Source organism: Macaca mulatta, chromosome 8 (genome assembly GCF_049350105.2).
Source record: "Macaca mulatta isolate MMU2019108-1 chromosome 8, T2T-MMU8v2.0, whole genome shotgun sequence".
In the NCBI taxonomy this organism is placed as follows: domain Eukaryota; kingdom Metazoa; phylum Chordata; class Mammalia; order Primates; family Cercopithecidae; genus Macaca; species Macaca mulatta.
The window spans coordinates 90,597,339-90,611,488 of record NC_133413.1 but is presented as its reverse complement, the minus strand read 5'-3'; the positions used below and the strand labels follow the sequence as shown (position 1 = coordinate 90,611,488).

Sequence of the window (14,150 nt, the reverse complement as noted above, 5' to 3'; positions counted from 1 at the left end):
GCAGGTAGCTGTTGAAGGTTGAGGTGGCTGTGGCAATTGATGGACTCTTCCTTTCACAAAAAAAAGTTCTCTGTAGCATGCAATGCTGTTTGATAGCATTTTATCCACGGTAGAACTTCTTTCAAAACTGGAGTCAAAACTCTCAAACCCTGCTGCTGCTTTATCAACTAAGTTTATGGAATATTCTAAATTTGTTTTTGTTACTTCAACAGTGTTTATGGCATCTTCACCAGAAGTAGATTTCATCTTTCCTCGTCTTTAGGAAGCAGCTCCTCATCCCTTCAAGTGTTATGAGATTGCAGCGATTCAATCACATTTCCAGGCTCCACTTGTAATTCTGTAATAGTTCCCTTGCTATTTCTGCCACATCTGTAGTTATTTCCTCCACTGAAGCCTTAAGCCTCTCAGAGTAATCCATGAGGGCTGGAATCAACCTCTTCCAAACCCCTTTTATACTATATTTTAACCTCCTCCCATGAAACATGAACTTTCTTAATGGCATCTAGAGCAGTGAATCCTTTCCAGATGGTTTTTAATTTACTTTGCCCAGACCCACCAGAGCAATCTCTGGCAGATTGGCCACAGTAGCCTTACAAAATGGATTTCTTAAATAATAAGACTTGAAAACAGGAATTATTCATGGATCCATAGTATGCAGAATGAATGTATTAGCAGGCATGAAAACAACTTTCATCTCCTAGTTCATTCTCCATTGGAGATCTTGAATGACCAGGTACATTGTAAATGAGCAGTAATATTTGGAAAAGGAATCTTTTTTTCTGAGCAGTAGCTCTCAACAATGGGCTGAAAATATTCAGGAAACCGTATTATAAACAGGTGGGCCATCGTCCAGGCATTGTTACTCCATTTCTAGAGCACAGGCAGAGCAGATTTATTTAGCATCATTCTTAAGGGCTTTAGGCCTTTTGAAATGGTAATGAACATTGGCTTCAACTTAAGGTCACTGGCTACATTAGCTCCTAAGAAGAGAGTCAGCCTGTCCATTGAAGCATTGAAGTCAGGCATTGACTTCTCCTCTCTAACTATGCAAGTTCTAGAGGGCATTTTCTTCCAATAAAAGGCTGTTTCATTTACATACACAATCTATTGTTTAGTATAGCTACTGTATCAGTTTGTTCTTGTATTACTATAAAGAGCTACCTGAGACTGGGTAATTTATAAAGAAAAGGTTTAATTGGCTCACAGTTTCACAGGCCGTACAGGAAGTATGGCTGGGGAGCCTTAGGAAACTTACAATCATGGTGGAAGGCAAAGGGGAAGCAGGGATGTCTTAGATGAGTGGAACAGGAGGAAGAGAGCAAAGCAGGGAGGTGTTATACACTTTTAAACAATCAGATCTCTTGAGAACTCACTATTATGAGAATAGCAAGGGAGAAATCTGCCCCCATGATCTAATCACCTCCCAGCAGGCCCCTCCTCCAACAAGGGAATTACAATTTGACGTAAGATTTGGGTGGGGACACAGATCTAAACCATGTCAGCTACCTTCATAAATTATCTTAGCTAGATCTTCTGGATAGCTTGCTGCAGCTTCCCCATCAGTACTTGCTGCTTCACCTTATACATTTATGTTATGGAGATGGCTTCTTTCCTTAATCCTCATGAACCAACCTCTGCTAGCTTCAGACTTCTTCTGCAGCTTCCTCACCTTTCTTGAGGTAGGACCTTGCCCTGGTTTAGGCTTTTGCTTAAGAGAGTGTTGTAGCTGGTTTGAACTTCTATCCAGAGCATTCAGAGTTTGTCCATATCAGCAATAAGGCTGTTTTTGCCCTCTTATCATTCGTGTGTTCACTGGAGTAGCACTTGTAATTTCCTTCAAGAACTTCTTTGCATTCAAAACCTGGCTGTTTGGTGCAAGCGGTCTGGTTTTTGGCCTGTGGAGGCTATTGACATGCCCTTCTTGCTAAGCTTAATCATTTCTAGCTTTTGATTTAGTGAAAGATGTGCTACTCTTCCTGTCATTTGAACACCTAGAGGCCATCATAGGGATATTAATTGGCCTAATTTCCATATGGTTGTGTCTCATCAAATAGGGAGGCCAGAGGAGAGGGAGAGAGATGAGAGAATGACCAGTTTGTGGAACAGTCAGAACGCAAACATTGATCGATTGAGTTTGCCATCTTTTGTGGGTGTGGTTTGTGGCATCCCAAAACAATTACAATAGTAACATCAGAGGTCACTGATCACAGAGGACCATAACAGATATAATAATAATGAAAAAGTTTGAAATAATGAGAGAATTAGCAAAATGTGACGCAGAGACACGAAGTGAACATGTGCTACTGGAATAAGGGCACTAATAGATAGACTTTCTGGACACAGTGTTGCCATAAACTTTCAGTTTGTAAAAAACATACTGTGAAGTCCAATGAAGTGGAGTGCAGTAAAACAGGAGTATGCCTATACATGTAAACATGCTTTCTTTGATGGTACTTCAGATACTTAGGAATCCTTGACCTAGTCTGAGCAGATGAGTTTTAGTGCTTGGGTATTTTACCCCAGGCAGACTAGGAAAAGTGTGTGTGTGTGTGTGTGTGTGTGTGTGTGTTTAACTGATAGTCTTTATTTATTTTGAGACAAGTTCTTGCTCTTGTCACTCAGGCTGGAGTACATTGGCACAATCATGGCTCACTGCAGCCTTGACCACCTGGGCTCAAGCAATCTTCCCACTTCAGCCTCTTCAGTAGCTGGGACTGCAGGTGCACACCACCATGCCCAACTAATTTTTGTATTTTTCGCAGAGACGGGTTTTTGTCATGTTACCCAGGCTGGCCTCAAATTCCTGAGCTCAAGCAATATGCCTGCTTTGGCCTCCCAAAGTGTTGGGCTTAGAGGCGTGAGCCACTGTGCCTGGCTGATAGTAAGTATGTGTGTATGTATGTATTTATTTAGAGACAAAGTCTCGCTCTGTCACCAGGCTGGAGTGCAGTGGCATGATCTCAGCTCACTGAAACCTCCACCTCCTGGGTTCAAGCGATTCTCCTGCCTCAGCCTCCTGAGTAGCTGGGATTACAGGCGTGAGCCACTACACCCAGCTAATCTTTGTATTTTTAGTAGAGATGGATGGAGTTTCACCATGTTGGCCCGGATGGTCTTGATCTTTTGACCTCGTGCTCCTCCTACCTTGACCTCCCAAAGTGCTTGGATTATAGGCATGAGCCACCACACCCAGCCTAGTCTTTATATTTTAGAGCAGTTTTAGGTTTATAGAAAATTGAACAAATAGTGCAGAGTTCCTTCATGCCCCTAGTTTCCCTTATTAGCACCTGAAATTCGTATGGTACATTTGTTACATTTGGTTAATACTGATTATTATTAACTAAAGTCTATAGTTTTTATTAGTGTTGTCCAGTTCAATGGATTTTGGCAAATGCATATGTAGCCACCATTGCAGTATCATATAGAATACTTTCAGTGCCCTAAAAATCACCACTCCCCAACCTAGTCATTCCTGCTTTCCTTCCCCTCAGCCCCTGGCAACCATTGATCTTTTTACTGTCTCCATAATTTTGTCTTTTCCAGAATGTCACATAGTTGAGATCTTACAGTATTTAGGCTTTTCAGATTGGCTTTTGTCAGTAATGTGCATTTAAAGTTCCTTTGTGTTTTTTCATGGCTTGCTAGTTCATTTCTTTTTAGTGCTGAATAATATTCCACTGTCTGGATGTACCACAGTTTATTATCCTTTCACCTACTGAAGGACGTCTTGGTTGTTTCTTGTTTTTGGGGATCATGAATAAAGCCACTATAACCATTCGCTGCAGGGTTTTGTGTGATCATAAGTTTTCACCTCATTTGGGTAAATACCTAGGAGTGCAATTGAAGGATCTGCAGTAGACTTTTGACCAGGTGATATATTCTTGGTCCCAGTGTCTTTCCTCCTGCTGACAATTACCCTCCTTATTGTGACAACCTAACCAGGCCTGCCTCTCCCAGGGCTTCCTCTTCTTAGAGCATTTTCTGAACAAATCTGGACACAAAGGTCCTGCTTGTGTTTTCAGGGAAGAGTGTTTAAAATACTTCTTGATCATGGTTCCAACTTATTTCAACTCTTATAATTATGTGATCATTGTTTTTTTTAAAATTGTGGTAGAATATGTGTATATAAGATACGATTTGTGATTTTAACCATTTTTAAGTATACAATTCAGTTGTATTCATTATATTCACATCATTGTGCAACCATCGCCACTATATGTTTCCAAAACTCTTACCTGGGGATATGATCATTTTAAAAGAGGAATCTGAAGAAATACATCTGAAGCTATATTTGGCAAAATGTTTCCATCAGTAATTCCCAAAATCTCGGTGGCTATTGGCAACAATCTTTATGTCTCCCTCATGATGTATATATATGTAATATATGTATCATTTTCTTTTGTCTAGAACTTAGTCACATGGCCACATCTCACTGCAAAGGAGCCTGGAAAGTGTAGCCTAGCTACATGCATAGGAACCAGAACAAATTGGCTTGGTGATTTGTTAGCATTCCTGGCCATGTTAAGTAAGATTATTAAATCATACACATTGTTAACTTGATCTTTCAGAGATGACATGACAGTAATTGTATGGTTTCATAGATCCGGCTGTGTTTCAGGGGAGCATTTTTCCATCCCATGCTCTCTTTCCATCTAAAATTTAATTATCTTATCTTTTTAACATGAGAGAGCTTCCTGGAATAAATGAAATTATATGCCTATTTTGACAAATACCTGTTCGATAGTGATGTTTTATAAAACTCTGAGAAAAGTCAACAAGGAGCCTTCACAGTAATTAATACAGCAGTTATTATGGTCAGATGTTCAAAAAAATCTCATGTTTTCAGTCTTATGCCAAAAGGCAAAGAAGCAGTCTTGAAGCTTTCCAGACAATGATTTGGTTTCAAGATAATGGGCTACTACTATTGGGTTTACATGTAGCATTGGTCTTCTGCTGTTGTCTTTATAAAGGAAAGTATGTGAAATTTGGAATTGGCAATGACATTTCTTAACCAGAGTAGCAGGTTCAGATGGTGATGCTATAAATTTTGGCATAGGACTCTGTTTCTTAATAAAATTTAATGAAAATTTGACAAGATTTGTGTAGTGTATTTTGTTTTTAATGGTTGACCCACTGAATGCATCTAATTAGCTCATTACAGTTTAAAAGCAAGTTTAGCTGCCTAAATGTATGACTTGGTATTTTGAGCTTGTTTGTTAGACCTCAGCTTGCTGATGATAGAAGTTCGTGGTCCAATATTAATTTTAAATAAGTGCCAACTGTTCTCTAGAAACTCCCATTCCCTTAAGGAAAAGTGTTTCATGTGATCCTCTCATTGCCAGGAATAGCTGTGTAAGCATTGTGGAAGTTTTTCCACATTAAAATGTAGTCCACCAGTTCATTTATTCCTTTTAGGGTTCTGACAGTCGCTTGTGTTTATGCACCCCTGTAGAGCTGTCTTTAAACTCACTCAGCAAACTGGAAACATTTAGCTTGGTCGAAACCTCTTTATCTTCCAGTAATCTCACCATAGAGACCACTGTACTCTCAAATACAGTGTTAATACTTTTAGTAAGAATGGCCTGCTTTCATTCTCTTATTACTGAGCCATTATTCTGGACTCTGTTTATTATTATTATTCCAGACTCGAAGTAATTATCCCATTGAAAAGACCAAACATATGTACACCCTGTTGTGACACAGCCAGTTTTGTCCTGTCTGAACTTGCCTGCTTTGTGAACTGTTAAGGTCTCAGAAAAATAAAAATAAAAAGCAAAATCTTTTATTTTTATCATTTAATTTTTTATAGTTTTTATTATATTTTTAAATTGAGACAAAAAAAAATATATATAAAATTTACCATCTTTACCATTTGAAATGTGTACTTCCTTGGTAATAAACATATTCTTTATTCCCCCTTCCACCTTTATTGCATCGTTTATTCCCACCCCCACCCCTGCTCACCTCCTCCTCTTCCCAGCCTCTGGCAGTAATTTAGTTTAAAGTGTGAGTGACAGTCTCACCTCTTATAATTATGTGATCATTTTTAAAAATTGTGGTAGAATGTGTGTAACATGGAGTTTGTGATTTTACTCTGTCTTCATAAGATCTACATGTTTTAGCTCCACATGAGTGAGAACATGTGACAGTTGTCTTTCTGTTCCTAGCTTCTTTCATTTAACATAATGACCTCCGAGTGCCATCCATGTTGCTGCAAATGACAAGATTCATTTTTTTATGGCCAAGTGGTAATCCCTTGTGTATATATAGCAAAATTTTCTTTATTCATCTATTAATGAATACTTAGTTTGATTTCATATCGTTGTTATTGTGAATAGTGCTTCAATAAACATGCACATGCAAATATCCTTGACATCTGATTTCTTCACATTTGGGTAAATACCCAGTAGTAGGATTGTTGGATCTATTAATATGTCAATTCTGTTTTTAATTGTTTTGAGAAATCTCCATACTTTTTTTCATAGCGGGTGTGCTGGGCAGTTGTGTCAGTGGGTGGGGGGAGGATAAAAAGAGGTTAGTTAACGGTTACAAACACACCTTGGAAGGAATGAGTTCTAATGTTTGATAGCAGTGTAGGATGACCATAGTTAACAACAGTGTATTGTATATACACTGTTGTTATATACAATATATAATATATACAATATATATTTCAAAATAGCTAGAAGAGAGGACTTGGAATAATCCCAATACAGAAATGATGAATACTCGAGGTGATAGGTGCCCCAAACCCCTAATTTGATCATTACACAGTGTAAGCATGTGATAGAGTATCATATTTGTACCCCTGTATACATGTACAAATATTTGTATCAATAAGAAATATATACAAAAAGCCAAACCTTTTTAGCTACAAAAGCGGTCTCTTAGTTTCAAATATATATAGTTAGAAAGTGCTTGGGTCCTGTAGCATAAGTATTCAGAGTTTACTCAAGCTTTCCTCCTCAGGCAAACCTAGCAGCTGTTATCTAAAACCAGACTTGCAGCATCGGAAATCACCTGGAGCTTGTCCAGAAGGCAAGAGTCTTAGGCTCCACCCCCAGACTTTCTAACTCAGAATCTGTAGTTCCACAGGCACCCCTGGTGGCTCTGGTACATATTAAAGTTTCAGAAGCACTGGCTGGAGATCTTTTACCTGAGTCTGTAATCATGGAGTCACCAATCAGTATGTGGAGTGACCATAACACTTCAACTCAAACTCTATTTCTAAAATGAAAAATCTGTCTATTGCAGCTAATTAGGTAACATGACAAATATCAAGCTCTCTTTCCACTATTTTCTGGTGTTCTCATGATCTGACAATGACAGTGGCAGGAACATGTCCTGAGATGACCAAATTGAAAATAGTAAGGCTCTTTTGTATATTTTAGAATCCAGTCTCTGACTCCTTGTGATAGAGAATTCAGGCATTCTTGAGACTTCTCAACAGATTCTGACTTTCCCAGGTACCGGCTTATCCAGACGACATGTTTGGAGATAGGTTCAGAGAGGGAATGACATCTTATCCTTCTTATATGTCACTCTTGCTCTTCAATATTTGAAAGAAACACTGTGTAAAGAACAAAAACCGTCTGTCCTGACTTCTGACATTAACTCAATTTTAGTTACTTTGAGAGGGCAGAAGAACCTTCTAAGTAGAATGTTAGGGGTTCCTAACAAGTGAGAATTTCTTTGCAAGTCAACGGGCCAAATAAATGATTTCTTTAAAAATACAAATCCATTTATCACTTAGAGTATTTGCATTTAGTTCCAAATAATTTGTATATGTGTGCTAGGTTATGCCTTTTTATTCTAGAGAAGAGGCTCCAAAGAGGATAGTTTTTTTTTTTTCTTATAATACTATGCTATAATAGTCTTTTTTCCCTCATTGGGATGGAAATATAAGGGAGAAAAGAAGTGGCATTCCCATAGGGAATATTTCCTAAATTTCTAATGCAAAGTTTCTAATCTGAAAACTGCTACGTATTTTTAAACGAATGCCAACATGATTTAATCTAGTTTCATTCAGTTTAGGAGCTGAAGTGCCCCTGGGTAAGGGACAGCATCCCTGAGCCTTCCTTTGCCCTTGGTGTGCCCCACCCCTCCCCATCCCCACTGTGTTTCCTCTTCTGCTTGTCTTCTTTGTTCTTAAACACACACATTCGAAAACTTTATTTATTTTTTTTTAAGAGACGACACCATCGTAGCTCACTCTAGCCTTGAACTCCTGGGCTGAAGTGATCCCATCGGACCCAGTCTCCTGAGTACCTGGGGCTACAGGTGTGCGCCACGGCGCCTGGCTAATTTTTATTTTTGTAGACACAGGGCCTCGCTTTGTTGCCCAGGCTGGTCTTGAACTCCTGGCCTCAAGCTATCCTCCTGCCTCGGCCTCCCAGAGTTCCAGGATTATAGGTGTGAACCACCATGCCTGGCCTAAAATACTTGTTAAAACTTCTTTCCATTCGCTTCTTCCCTTTCCTTTCCTCCACTGCCCACCACTTCTGCTTATCTGACTCCTACCATCACTCTCACCAAAACTTCACTGCAAGATCGCCAGACTTCCTGTCACTTCTTCTTATGTCTCTTCAGCATTCGATCTTATCCACTTTCTCTCCTCCCTTGGTTCCCATAACATTGGTCACTCAAGGTTTTCTTCCAGATGTTTTGCTTCTTGACAGCAATGGAGTTGGAATCCTAAGTTTTACCACTTACTAGCTCTGTGCCTAGGGCGAGACACTTAACTTTGATGTGCCTCAGTTTTGTTGTAAGATGAGGGTAGGGAAAAACTTCCCCCATAAAGTTGATGCAAAGTGCATGGAAGAATGTGTGGCGCATAGTAAGGGTTTCTTAGGGATGAGTCATCATTATTGTCATCATTAAAGGTCATTTCTTGCCCTTTTTAGGCTCTTTGGCCTGCATGCTGATTGTAGGTGATCACTAAATTTTCCCCTCCTTTTCCTAGGGCCTCTCTTCTCTTCAAATTTTTCTTTGACGATCTCTGGGTTTCCCACATTTTATGTCTTAGCCCCTAACTTTTCCCCTGAGGGTAGGAGTTTACTTTCTAACCTCAGGCTGGCCATTTACACCAGAAGTCTCTTGAGCTCTATAAACCAAAGCTGCCAAAATGCAGCTCATTCTCTTATCACCTAAAGTCTCTTCTCTGTCTTCCTCAGTCCTGCCTCTCTTTTGCCACCATCTTCATTAATGCTGTCACTGTCCTTTACAACTCCTGCTGGGGCATCACAGCATTGGCTTCTCATTGCCGGTCACCCAAGTCCTCCAGCTGATCTCCAGCATCTGTTGATTGTCTGTTCGTGGTGTCATGCAGTGTGTCTTTGCTTTGCTGTTCCTGCTTCTGTTCCATGCAGGGCACATGCCTTTTGTATTAGTTGGTTTGGGCAGTCATAACAATACCATAGAATAGGTGGTTTGAACAATGGAAATTTCTATTCCCACAATTCTGGAGGCTGAAAGTCCAAGATCAAGGTGCCGGCAGGGTAGATAGGTTTCTGGTGTGGGTTTACTTCCTGGTTGGCAGTCAGCTGCCTTCTGGCTGTGTCCTCCCTGGACTTCTTTCTGTGCATGTGCGAGTATCCCTCGTGTCTCTTCTTTTTTTTTTTTTTTTTTTTTTGAGACGGAGTCTCGCTGTGTCTCCCAGGCTGGAGTGCAGTGGCCTGATCTCGGCTCACTGCAAGCTCCGCCTCCCGGGTTCACGCCGTTCTCCCGCCTCAGCCTCCCAAGTAGCTGAGACTACAGGCGCCCGCCACCACGCCCGGCTAGTTTTTTGTATTTTTAGTAGAGACGGGGTTTCACCATGTTAGCCAGGATAGTCTCGATCTCCTGACCTCGTGATCCACCCGCCTCGGCCTCCCAAAGTGCTGGGATTACAGGCTTGAGCCACCGCGCCCGGCCGTCTCTTCTTACTAGGACAGCAGCCCTGTTGGATTAGGGCCTTACCCTAGGACCCTGTTTAACCTTAATTACCTCCTTAACGACCCCATCTCCAAATAAAGCCATATTGGGAGTTAGGGCTTCAACACGTGAAGCTGGGGAGACACAATTCAGTCCAGAACACCCTTGATGCTGTTGCTGGGTAACCGTCCTGACTTCCCCTCTCCCCTCGGCAGTCCAGCTTCAGACAGGGGTGAGAATGATCTTGCCGACCCACAGCTTTGGCCTCTCCTTCCCATTCGTAATCACTCGACTTGGCTCCCCACGGCCTAGATGCAGCGAGAGGAAAACGACTACTGTAGGGTGGCTTCCTTCATTTCTAAGTTCCTTATGCTCACTCCTCTGGAAACTGGGGATAACATGACTAACCTCGTGTTATTGAAGGTTTAAATAAATTCTAATGAAGAATTGTTGTTTTAATCTGATGAAAACCAAGTACCTACTCTCCAGCCTCTATTCGAGGTCCTCCATCATCTTGTTACTCTAAGTGTGATCCCATGGGGTTTTGGGGCCAGCCGCCTACCATCACCGGGATGCAGACTCTGCATCACAGCGAGATCCCCAGGGCCCTTACATGGGAGGGATTGGCTTATCCTTACTTCCTGGCTCTAAGCTACAGCCACAGGATGGAGAGGACAGGGCCTTGGAGGCCTGTACCGGGCTTCAAACTGCAGCTCCTTTACTTGCGAGCTCTATGCCCAAAGACAGGTTTATAGAAATTGTCCTTGTCTTGTTTCCCCTCTGAAAAATAGGGAGAGGCAGAGGTTTACCTCACAGAGGTTTCGAGGATTAGTTGAGAAATTTTGTAAATAAAAGAGCATCTACCCTTGTGATTTTAAATTGAATTTCATACTTAAAATCAAGTACTTTTTATTTGGAGTCAAGGTTTGTTTATTGTGGCACAGTGTCGGGGAGTGAAGGGATGTGGGGCGTTCATTAACCTCTCAGCCTCTTTGTCCTCTCACCCTGTGGGACAGGATCCCGCCTGGTCACCCTCTGGGAAGATGTGCCCAGCAAGGGATGTGATGGGGAGACTTCTTTTCTGTAGAGGGTAAACCAACTGCTGCTTCAGTGGAAGGTGGAGAAAGCCCTTCCAGCTCTCAGAAGGGGCTGGGAGCCGGGATGTGCCTGTGTGTCTGTGGCTGGAGCCCAGCCCCATTAGGCCCTGGCCCCGTGATTGCTGTGAGAGTTGGTTGCTGCACCCTTTCTCCACAGCGTCCTGCTGAATCTAAGGCAGAGGAGTTCTTGTTTTGTTTTTGTTTTTAAGCCCTTTTCAAATTTACAGAAGGATTGCAAGAATAAGAATAGTGTAAAGAATACCTGTTCCAGTGTTAGTTTGCTGAAGATAATGGCTTCCAGTTCCATCCATGTCCCTGCAAAGGACGTGATTTTGTTCCTTTTTATGGCTGCATAGTATTCCGTGGTGTATATGTGCCAACAACATGGGTGCCGGGGAGGGAGAGCATAAGAAAGAAGAGCTAATAAATGCTGGTCTTAAAGACCTAGGTGATGGGTTGATCTGTGCAGCAAACCACCATGGCACACATTTACTTATGTTACAAACCTGCACATCCTGCATATGTACCCTAGAACTTAAAAGTTGATGGGGGGAAAAAAGTAAAAGAACACCTGCATTCTCTACTCAGAGTTACTATTAACGTTTAGCTCCATCTGGTTGACTAGTCTGTCTGTGTGTGGATGTCTGTACACATGCATAGTCTTATTTTCTGAGCAATTTGAGAAGAAGTTACATACATTGTGGCCTCTGCCCCTAAATACTTCAGTATGTATTGCCTAAGAAAGGCAGTATTCTCAGCACGGTTGTCAATGTCAGTAAATTTGATTTTTTTTTTTTTTTTTTTTTTTTTTGAGACAGAGTCTCACTCTTGTTGCCCAGGCTGGGGTGCAGTGGCATGATCTCAGCTCACTGCAATCTCTGCCTCCCGGGTTCAAGCAATTCTTGTGCCTCAGTCTCCTGAGTAGCTGGAACTGCAGGCATGTGCCACCACAACCAGTTAATTTTTGTATTTTTAGTAGAGACGGGGTTTCACCATATTGGCCAGGCTGGTCTCCAACTCTTGACCTCAGGTGATCTGCCTGCCTTGGCCTCCCAAAGTGCCGGGATTACAGGTGTGAGCCACCAAGCCCAGCCAGTAAATTTGAAATTGATACAAGACTTTCATCTAATCTGAGGTCATATTCCAGTTTTTTCAATGGACCTAGTAATGTCAGTCTCCTTTAATGTGGATTTTCACAGCCTTTATTCTTTCTGACATTGATATTTTTGAAGAATGCAGCCCCTCCTCTTTTAAAAACTAGAACCTTCTGGCGGTGCTCGGTGGCTCACACCTGTAATCCCAGCACTTTGGGAGGCCAAAGCGGGCGGATCACGAAGGTCAGAAGATCCAGACCATACTGGCCAATATGGTGAAACTCCATCTCTACTAAAAATACAAAAATCAGCTGGGTGTGGGTGGTGTGTGCCTGTAGTTCCAGCTACTCAGGAGGCTGAGGTAGGAGAATCGCTTGAAATGGGAAGACGGAGGTTGTAGTGAGCCGAGATCGTGCCACTGCACTCCAGCCTGGCAACAGAGCGAGAGTCTGTCTCAAAAAACAAAACAAACAACAACAACAAAAAACTCCAACAAAAACTAGAACCTTCCTTGTTTTGGATTTGTCTGATGTCTCCTCATGATTAGATTCAGGTTCTGCATTCCAAGCCTGAACACTATGTAGGTATTCAGAGTGGTCCATTTGCCTCTCACTGGGGGATGACCATCTCTATCCTTCAGTCAGGGTGGGGCTTTTCTCCATTGTACTGATAATACACTTGATCTTAGCCAAAAGGCCAAAGAGTCATCTCCACTGTATTGTTACTATGTTTTTCCTTCTGGCAGCTAGTTAATCTGTGGAGAGGCACTTTAAATATCATTTAAATATCATTATCTTCCTCAAAATTTCTCCCTAGCTTTAGCATCCAGCGATGATTTTTGTTTGAATCTTTACAGGGATGGTCAGGGTGGCATTCTTATGTAGTTGTTCCTTCTATTTATTACTTTCACGGACTCTTGGAGTCCTGTTTTTTTCAGTGGTTTATAATCCGTGACTGTCCCTAATTTTTTTGGTGGCTCGATTGTCCCATATTTGACTAGTTGGAGCCCCTTCGAGCCAGCTGCTGTGTCACCATGACACGTCTGCATTCTCCGAGTATCGGCAGCCTGCCTCTCCTGGTGGACAGCTACATTGTCTCCCTTTGACGTGCCCCCCAAGTGAATGTTGTGTTTCATAGCTTTTAAATCAGACTGCCCTTTATATGTCTTTCAAGTTTGTGGAGAATTTACACTGACATATTTGAGTGCTGAGTTAACAGGCAGACAAAAACTTAATTTTCTTTATAGTGATTTGTACCTACCATTTCCATTTGCAATGACGTGAGTCGCCTCCGGTTATTACCCTGCAGTACGCTCTTTACTGGCTGCACCGAGTTGACTTCTGAACTGCCCTTGGGCTCCCTCTGCTGGCGCTGCAGCGCGTGAGCACTTTTCTGGGGTCATGGAATGGATTTCTCCTTCTGCCCATTTTCTTTCTTTTGGTTTGTTGGTTTCTCTCTCATAAATTATTACACAAACATGGAGCATACCATACAACCTGCTTTCAAACCTGATTTGTTTGCTAACTGTATCAAGAATATCTTTCCATATAAAACATATATTTTTATATAATTATGTCAGTGTTTCCATATTTTTCTGTTACATGAATGTTCTTTTTAGCATTTAAATCACCCATTTTTAGTAGGCATTTGTATTGCTTGTTTCCATTTCCGGTAGCATCTAAAATGAACGTCCCTTGCATGTATATCATTCATATGTGACTTAATAAGTAGAGCTTGCTAAATGGGTAGGAACTTACAGGAAAAGGGGAAACTCTAGTTTGAGAAAATTGTCTAGGCTAAGTTTAGGATGTGTTCAACAAACAGGAAAGTCAGGTTTGGCTAAAACATGGTTGAGTAATAGTGGGAAATATGGTCAGAAAGTAGGTATGTTAGGACTCTTTCTATTGAAATGATGAAATCCAACTGCAACCGCAAGTGGAGCAGAATAAAATTGTGTTTATTTAATAACTGGGAAGCCCAGGGTAGCTGGAGGCAGGGGCTTAGATGCTGCTGCCCCATCCCTTCCCTGTCTGTTTCTTCTCCTGTC

The 14,150-nt window shown here is 41.5% G+C and overlaps 1 protein-coding gene across 5 annotated transcripts in view; it reads left to right on the top strand.

Annotated features, from left to right (window-relative positions):
• TPD52 (tumor protein D52) overlaps positions 1-14,150 on the top strand; it is a 136,585-nt gene that overhangs the window by 74,953 nt on the left and 47,482 nt on the right. The gene's annotated exons all lie outside the window — the stretch shown is intronic.